Below are 8,001 nucleotides of genomic sequence, written 5' to 3'. Positions count from 1 at the left end.
TTCACCTTAGCCAGCTAATGTGTTGACATACAACTTTGCTTGTTTATGTTAGGGTTTTAAAGCATATTTGTTAAAACATAATAGCTAACGATAAACAAAACAAAACAAAAGCCTTTTTTCTTAATCTATATATACCTATAAAGGTATTCTGTCAAAATGCTCTGGGAAAAAGTTTAGATTTATTAATGTATATACATAAATATGTGAATACAAATGTTATATATTAAGACTACTTTCCTTATTCCAGCTACTATTGTTCATTTAAATTTTATTCTCATTTGGCTATATTATCAGTTTTCAACTGTTTTAACCATTGGAACACATCCCTTTCTTATCTATCTTTGGAGATATGCAAAGGTACTTTGTTAAAGTGTTTTTAATTCATGGGATAGATCTTTCTAGAAGTAAGTCTTCTGCAAGACCTGGTATGACCATCAACTGATTATAGGTTATAATTGCTAGACTTTATTAATTAGTATTGTATGGTGATTTGTTGATAGGAGGGCATGTACTCTAAGGACCCTGATCCTGGAAGGCATCCACTTGGATGAATACTTATACCTTGGTTGGGTCACAACCCACAATGGACAAAATTCCATAGCTGCAATAGAGAGCATCCTTCTTATTGGTCTCACTGATAAGAGATTGTCTCTAGTATAAGGACATTACATTTTTGTTCCAATTTCCAATTGAAATCCATATAACATCCATTTCCCCTTATAACGTTGTCCTAAGAGACTCCTGAGCTCTGAATTGTGCTATTGGTTAGGAAAATGAAAGCTTATTATATTAACTTATATTATATTAACATATATTAACGTAGATGAAAATGTTACATTGTGTAAATCTGCATGTAGAATCTTTTATATTGTATAATCTGCACTCAGACCCTTAAAGTATAGGGGGTATTATTGACCCAACATATAGACCCAACACACTGGTCTAACTTGTGTATCCATAGCATTTAGTGCAATCTGAAATCATATTATTAACTCTTGAGGTGTGAATACACATATTTTACCCCTTCCCATAACACAAGAACCAGGGGTCACCCAATTAAATTAATAGGCAACAGGTTTAAAACAAACAAGATAAAGTACTTCTTCACACAATGCACAGTCAACCTGTGGAACTTATTGCCAGGGGATGCTGTAAAGGCCAAAAGTATAACAGTGTTCAAAAAAGAATTAAATTCATGGAGGATAGGTCCATCAATGGCTAATAGCCAAGATGGTCAGGGATACAACCCCACACTCCCTGTGTCTGGACAACAGGGGATGAATCATACAATAAATTGCCCTGTTCTGTGTATTCCCCCTGAAGCATCTGGCACTGGCCACTGTTGAAAGACAGGATACTGGGCTAGATGGACCATTGGTCTGACCCAGTATGGCCATTCTTACGTTCTCAAATTCTTAAGTACTTTTAAGTGTGCACATATTTGTAATAATTTTTTAAAATGTATTATTCAGCCATTTAAAAATAGCTTTAAATGCCCCAAACCCCCACTAAGGACTAAATATATGTACAATTTCCTTTTAAAAGACAAAAAAGCTTGGGAATAGCAGCAAAAATATTAATAAATTAGAAAAAAATGCATTTCCCCCACCCTACAACAGACAAAGAGTGTGGTGGGTAACAAAGCAATCAGAAGACAACCCAGTGCACCTGGAAACATCTCCCTCATCTTTCAGAGCTCAGATACTAACTCTACTTAAGGCGGATTAATGCCCGATGAGGGTAAATCTTACTCTGGTTCAAATTATACTTTTACTGAAGTAATAATGCCGATAATGTGTTGTATTCATATAACAGCACTACTCCAATTCTGAAGGAAGGTGGGAAACATGATGTGTTTCTATGTCATTAATGGTCTTCTAGGTCATGGCTATTTTGAATACCAAAGGTAATTGTCTTTACACTTTTGTTAGTTTATGCTTTACATTATTGTTACTCATGGATCACTTTTAGTCTCTCAGTAGGCCACAACAGCAAATCATAGTCCCTTTGTGAAACTTCTTGATGTAGTAGTGTCTCTATGAAACAATGTATTTGTGTGTTTTTCTTGTATCCTCTGATTGTGTGTGTAAGGGAAGGGTGTGGGGGGGAAGGGTGAGGAGGTCACACATTGAAACCCTGGTAGCCATCAGTAAACTATCATTCTACAGTGTAGCATTATGGTCTCCCGCCATCTGGCAGCCTGTGTTGTTGCTACCTCCTATTGTGAGAGGCTGGTGTCTTTACATGTGCTGTTTGTGTGGGTTTCCGTGTGTCCTTTCATTATTGTGTAGGTGGGACATTTGCTCCCTGCTACCCCAGCGACCAACCAATGGTCATAAAACACAGCACCTCTCCTTATTGCCATGTTGCCCTGATGTCTGTGCTAGTGTTTGCCTCCTGACCCCTTGTTAATTTACCAGGGTCACTTTGTGACACTCACCCCTGAGGCAGTCAACAAATTGCCATAACGTTGTGGGGCTGGGTCGGAGCAGGCTGAGGTGGTTCATGCCAGATCCCCTCACTATGGTGCCAGGACATTGTGTCTCTGTGTGTGCCAAGTATGTGCCCTCAGCCCAGGTCTGCCCAGAGGATTCAGGGGGCCTGGGACAAAGCAATTTTGGGGGCCCCTTCCATAAAAAAAGTTGCAATATTATAGACTACTATGTTCTCGTGGGGGCCCCTGTGGGGCCTGGGGCAAGTTGCCCCACTTGCCCCCCCCTCTGGGTGGCCCTGCCTCAGCCATTTCTTTGCTTGGGCAGCTAAGGGTCCCCAGCCCCCTCAGCACCGCAGCAGACAGGGAACAGATGCCGACGTGCGGCACTGCGCTGCTTTAGGCTGCACCCCCATCTGCTTGGGTGACGAGCAGTTGTGTCGGGGACACTCTCCATTGGTGTTTAGCTGGGTCCCGACTCCCCCTTAGGGGGCGATAGGGACTGGCTGAGGAGGGGGATGGGGGAGTGGCAAGGAGGCGCGGGCGGCGTTGATTGGCGGCTCACGGATCCAGGCTAAGACTTTTCCCGCCCGCCCACTCGGAGCGCGCCCCAACCAGCGCGCGAGACTCAGGACGCGCCAGGAGGCAAGAGGGAGCGCGTGACCCGACGCGCGCGCGCCTGCTTTGGGCCCCGCCCACCGCGTGCAGTTAGGCGTGCCCCACTGGGGCACGCTCGCTCTGTGATTGGCCCGAGCTCTGAAGCCTGCGCACCGCTTTGTGCAGCCGGGGCCCGTTCAGAGTGGGAGGGGAAACCCCGCGCACGGGGCACCGCCATCTTGGATAAGGGGGGATGGGGGCGCAGTAGAGCCGTCGGAACTGAGCCTGTGGGAGCGAGGCAGAGACCCAGCCCGGCCGCCGCTGCCCAGCCCGAAGCAGAGCCGTACAGCGCCCAGAAGGGACCGGGCTGCCGCCGTCGCCGCCACCGAGAGAGCCAAGCTGCACAGCCACCAGCTCCCCGAGCCCAGGTAATAAGGAAGCGGCGGCACCTCCTCCCCAATGCCTGGCCCCGAGAGCCACCCGGCGCCCGGCCGGGGATCCTACCCAGGCCCGGCTAGGGAGGCCTCCCCCCGAACCGGGCCGGAGCCCCTCCTTGCCTGGCGAGTCATCCTAGGGCTGCCCTCGGAAACCCGTCTCCTGCCCTGGAGCCATTCAGCCCCCTCAGCGGTGCCCTCCTTCCCCGCCCCACAGCCACCCGCGGCCTAGCCTGGTGATCGCTTAGTACCCAGGCCTCGCTGGGACCTCTGCTCCTCGGCCTTCCCGGGCGCCGCTCCCCTTGCTGGGAGGCCCGAGGCGGATGCAGCCTGCACCCCGCATCAGTGGGCCCGAAGCCCCGTCCCCCGCCTGCCGCCCTGTCACCCCCCGCGTTCCCGTCTGTAGCGATGAGGCACAATGGAAGGAGAAAGAGCCAGAGCCCTGGGGGCTGGGCCTGCCAGGTAGGGTGAGGCTGGCTGGGCAGAAGCTAGGCCTCTGCTGCGCCGGTTCTCTGGCCTTAGCCTCCGCCGCCTCTGCGCCGCTGCACACTCGCATTTCCCTCATGTGTGTGCCCCTGCATAGTACATGTGACTGCACACATGCGTGTGTGCATCGTATGTGCACGCAGGGTTTGTATACAGTAGGGTATGTGCTTGCGATGTAGGCTGTTTCTGCTGTCCCTAACGTCAATATTTAAAATCTATGTTGCATGAAACTCTGATAAAGAATCTTTCATATAGGAATAATAACAAATCCTCGAAATCTTTGTCTGGGAGTCCCCCCAAAACATTCTCTAGTTCACTTTTTTAGACAAAATTATTCTAAATGCTGCACAGGAAAATGGATTAAAAGACTCAGATCGTTGATTTGTGTTTCTGTCTGTCTCCATCACATTTCTGAATTGTCCTTTAATGATATTCTGGAGTGGGTGAATGGCTTATTTTGGAAACAAGTTTGTGACAACAATAACACTGGCTTCATCAATTCTGTGAAGAAGGAAAGGTGTTTGTTAGGCTCTGTCTACAGTTGTATTGCTTTCAAATCCATACTGTTGTGGCCTTTCTTGCTACTCAGTTTCTTTCTAATAGTCTTAAATGGAGTGGCTACATGAGGGATGGGGGACAAACAAATATAGATACAAGGTCTAAGAAAATTTTTTAATTGTGACTACCCTGACTACACTAAAAAATGAAAGGTAATCCAAAAAATTTATTTGTATTGGGTGATCCAAAAATTTTATTTGTATTGGGTTTTGAACTAGAAACTGATTCTGTAGTGGATGTTGTCTTTGTGTATTATTAACTGAAACATCTTGCATAAAAACTGCTAGAGACTTTCCAGCCATAAAAAAAGTTAACATTTAAATTATAGTATTACTTAAAGTCTGGTTCTATGTTATGCTGAGCAATTTATAAACATAAGAGAATTTCTGCCCTGGGGGAGTTAACAACTGAAAATGTAACTAACTACATATGGATTAAAAAGGTAAGTTACTAACTCCTGTGAAGGATTGGGAAACCACTTAAATCAGAGCTGTGGTAAGAAACTCCAATCTCATGTTTATGACTTATTGGGAGTCTTGAAATTGGGGAAACCTGATATTTACAAGTGTATTAGATATGTTTGTCCTGAATGAAGCCATCATTAAAGAAAAAAAATTGTTTAACATATTAAAATTAGAGGTTTTAAAATGTTCAGAAACCTAGTTATCTTATAAGTTTATTTCCATACTTCAGTGTATCTAGTGGGCTCTCAAGACTTTCCACTCCCAATGTCTTCCTGGACCAGTGAAATATGCACTTTAATACATTCTTGATCAGTAGGGAAACAGCCCAGTAACTAATTGCTAGAGAATCATAGCTACCTTTTGTTATATGTCTAGTTGTTACCAAATTTTTTGGTGTAGTAGGTGATTTGCCTGTTCAGGCTTACCTTGCAATAGATATCTATGGGAGAATTTGGCTCTGCTGCTAAACAAGTAGTAATAAGAAATACCTCGTATCCAGTTGATTGCATATAAAAATTTCTTTTGGTTCAAGGTAGTTGATAAAATATAGCTTTCTGAAGGTGTGGGTTTTTTTTGTTTCTGTTTTTTTTAAGTGAGTTGTCTTACCTTGGGCATTATCTCTGGTTTTGATTGAGTGGGCATATCCATATTCACAAGATGAAGTCTCATTACTATTGAGACTTCTGTACACAGAGAGAAGACATCCAGTGAATCTTCTTCCCTGTACCCTCTCCCAAATTTGTAGAGTAATATTCTGTTCCATTATTTTGGTGCAATCGGCAATAAAGGCTTGGTTGTAGTGTCCAACACGATTTTTAGTTAAAGGGAGTGTAGGGTTTATTAATTGTCAGTGAATCTGTATCAAAATTGTTCCCTTTAAATGTTAGAAACATTCTTCCTAACTGCTAACCCTACAGTCTCATCCTGGGTTCTTTCAGGATAACACATCATCCATGCATATTAAGGTCCTCTAAGTCAATGTTGTCTTGCATGCAATTCATAGCCTTTAGGTTGGTTGCAAAGGTATAACTGATATCAGGAAGGAAGAACATTAGTTGCTATGGCTCTACAGTGCTAAAGAGGAAAAAAATCATTGAATTATTTGTCAATAAAATAAACAGATTAAGATCAGAAAAGAAAAACTGCTGTTTCAAGAGTGCTGTCGTATAGTCACAGAAGAACTGCACTCTTAATAACTTGCATCCGAAGAAGTGGGTATTCACCCACGAAAGCTCATGCTGCAAAACGTCTGTTAGTCTATAAGGTGCCACAGGATTCTTTGCTACTCTTAGGGCTTGGCTACACTTACAAATTTGCAGCACTGCAGCAGGGTGTGAAAACACACCCTCTCCAGCGCTGCAAATTGCGGCGCTGCAAAGCGCCAGTGTGGTCAAAGCCCCAGCGCTGGGAGCGCGGCTCCCAGCGCTGGGAGCGCTGTCCGTTATTCCCCACAGGGAGGTGGAGTATGGACAGCACTGGGAGAGCTTTCTCCCAGCGCTGGTGCTTTGACTACACTTAGCGCTTCAAAGCGCTGCCGCGGCAGCGCTTTGAAGTGCTAAGTGTAGCCACAGCCTTAATAAACAAGGTTAACTGAAAAACTTTGACTCGGCTTAAATCTTACTAGAAAGCGGCTTGTTATGGTAGGTCAAGTTACGTGTCTACCAGACTTCTTTCTTTATATGCTGCTTTCCCAAAAAGCCTCAAACTTTCTTTCTTAAGGAACACAGAAGTGCCATCAGTTCATTACTCATATACAACTCTACCAGAGGAAACCAGTTTGTCACTGGGGAGAGAGAACAAACCTTAAACTACTGCTATATCAAATAGTTCATAAATGCTTGCAGTTGGAGTCCCACTATTATTAGGAGGGGAGATGGTGAGCAGAGGCACATGTAACTAGTTAACAGGAAAAAAAAAACCCAACAACCTTAAAGAACATTATCATAACTACATTTCTTTTCCTCTTCTAGTTAGGAATTTAAAGAAAACTAGCATGAAATAAAACTTATGAATATTAGTAATCTAGACTAAGCTGTCATTCTCTGTGTGTGTGTGTGTATATATATATGTGTGTGTATATATATATATAAAAATTTTTTCCCTTAAAACAGTCACTCCTGCTTTGGTGCATACTGCTGACTATTTAATGGGGATTTGATGAATGCAGATCAGGGGATCTGACATACTTAAACAGCAGAAAGTATAATACTCTCTCTTATGGAGGAATGTCTGACAGCAGAAATATAAAATCCTTAGGTATTAGTTTTTCTATTGATGGGAACTTCTCAGTAACAGTGATGTTTCCAGAAAATTGAAGGCAATGAGATGTTTTCTGATAAACTAATAATTTGGAGTTAATTCTGATGGCTCAGTGGTTTGAGCATTGGCCTGCTAAAGCCAGGGTTGTGAGTTCAGTCCTTGAGTGGGCCATTTAAGGATTTAGCTGGGGATTGGTCCTGCTTTGAGCAGGGAGTTGGACTAGATGACCTCCTGAGGTCCCTTGCAACCCTGATATTTTATGAAAACTACTATTCATATGCCACTGTGTAATAATGTGGTGTGACCTTGATACTTCCTCTTTGCAATCTTACTAGTGCTACTCAGAGCAGAGGCAATCTATTTAGAGTGTCTGCTGCAGCCTGTTATCTTTTTGCACCTGGCTGTTCCAGTACCACCTCCTGTAAGGATGAGGGGGACAAGAATAAAACGTGGTTTAAAAAAACCTTGTGAACTACTCAAACACTGACTTTACCCAGGGGCTAGGTTAAAATTTGGTACTCTGTTCATCAGATCTGTTCCACTTGTAGTCTCACATCTGCTGACTCCAGTGACAGTTATCGCTTGCATTTTACACTTGTTGGCTGTCTTGCCTTTGAATACTAAGAGCAAGTGTTCTTTTGTTCAATCATGCACATAAACAGAATTGTTCACAATGTACCAGTTACTCCCATGCAAACCCATTCAGAGCAGTGGAGTTGTGCAGATATAAATAAGGGGCCTAGTTTGGCCTGCAAAAACTATTACTAATGGT

General features: G+C 43.8%; 1 protein-coding gene across 1 annotated transcript in view; it reads left to right on the top strand.

The window, feature by feature from the left end:
- The first annotated feature begins 3,248 nt into the window (after positions 1-3,248).
- The window catches only part of RAB14 (RAB14, member RAS oncogene family), a 34,848-nt gene continuing 30,095 nt past the window's right edge, over positions 3,249-8,001 (top strand). The window contains exon 1 of the mRNA XM_044992285.1: positions 3,249-3,456. The gene's annotated coding sequence lies outside the window, so the exon portion shown is untranslated. The remainder of the gene's footprint in view (positions 3,457-8,001) is intronic.

The sequence above is a fragment of the Mauremys mutica genome, chromosome 18, assembly GCF_020497125.1.
Source record: "Mauremys mutica isolate MM-2020 ecotype Southern chromosome 18, ASM2049712v1, whole genome shotgun sequence".
In the NCBI taxonomy this organism is placed as follows: domain Eukaryota; kingdom Metazoa; phylum Chordata; order Testudines; family Geoemydidae; genus Mauremys; species Mauremys mutica.
The sequence above is the reverse complement of the archived record's forward strand: the minus strand, read 5'-3'. Positions and strand labels throughout refer to the sequence as shown.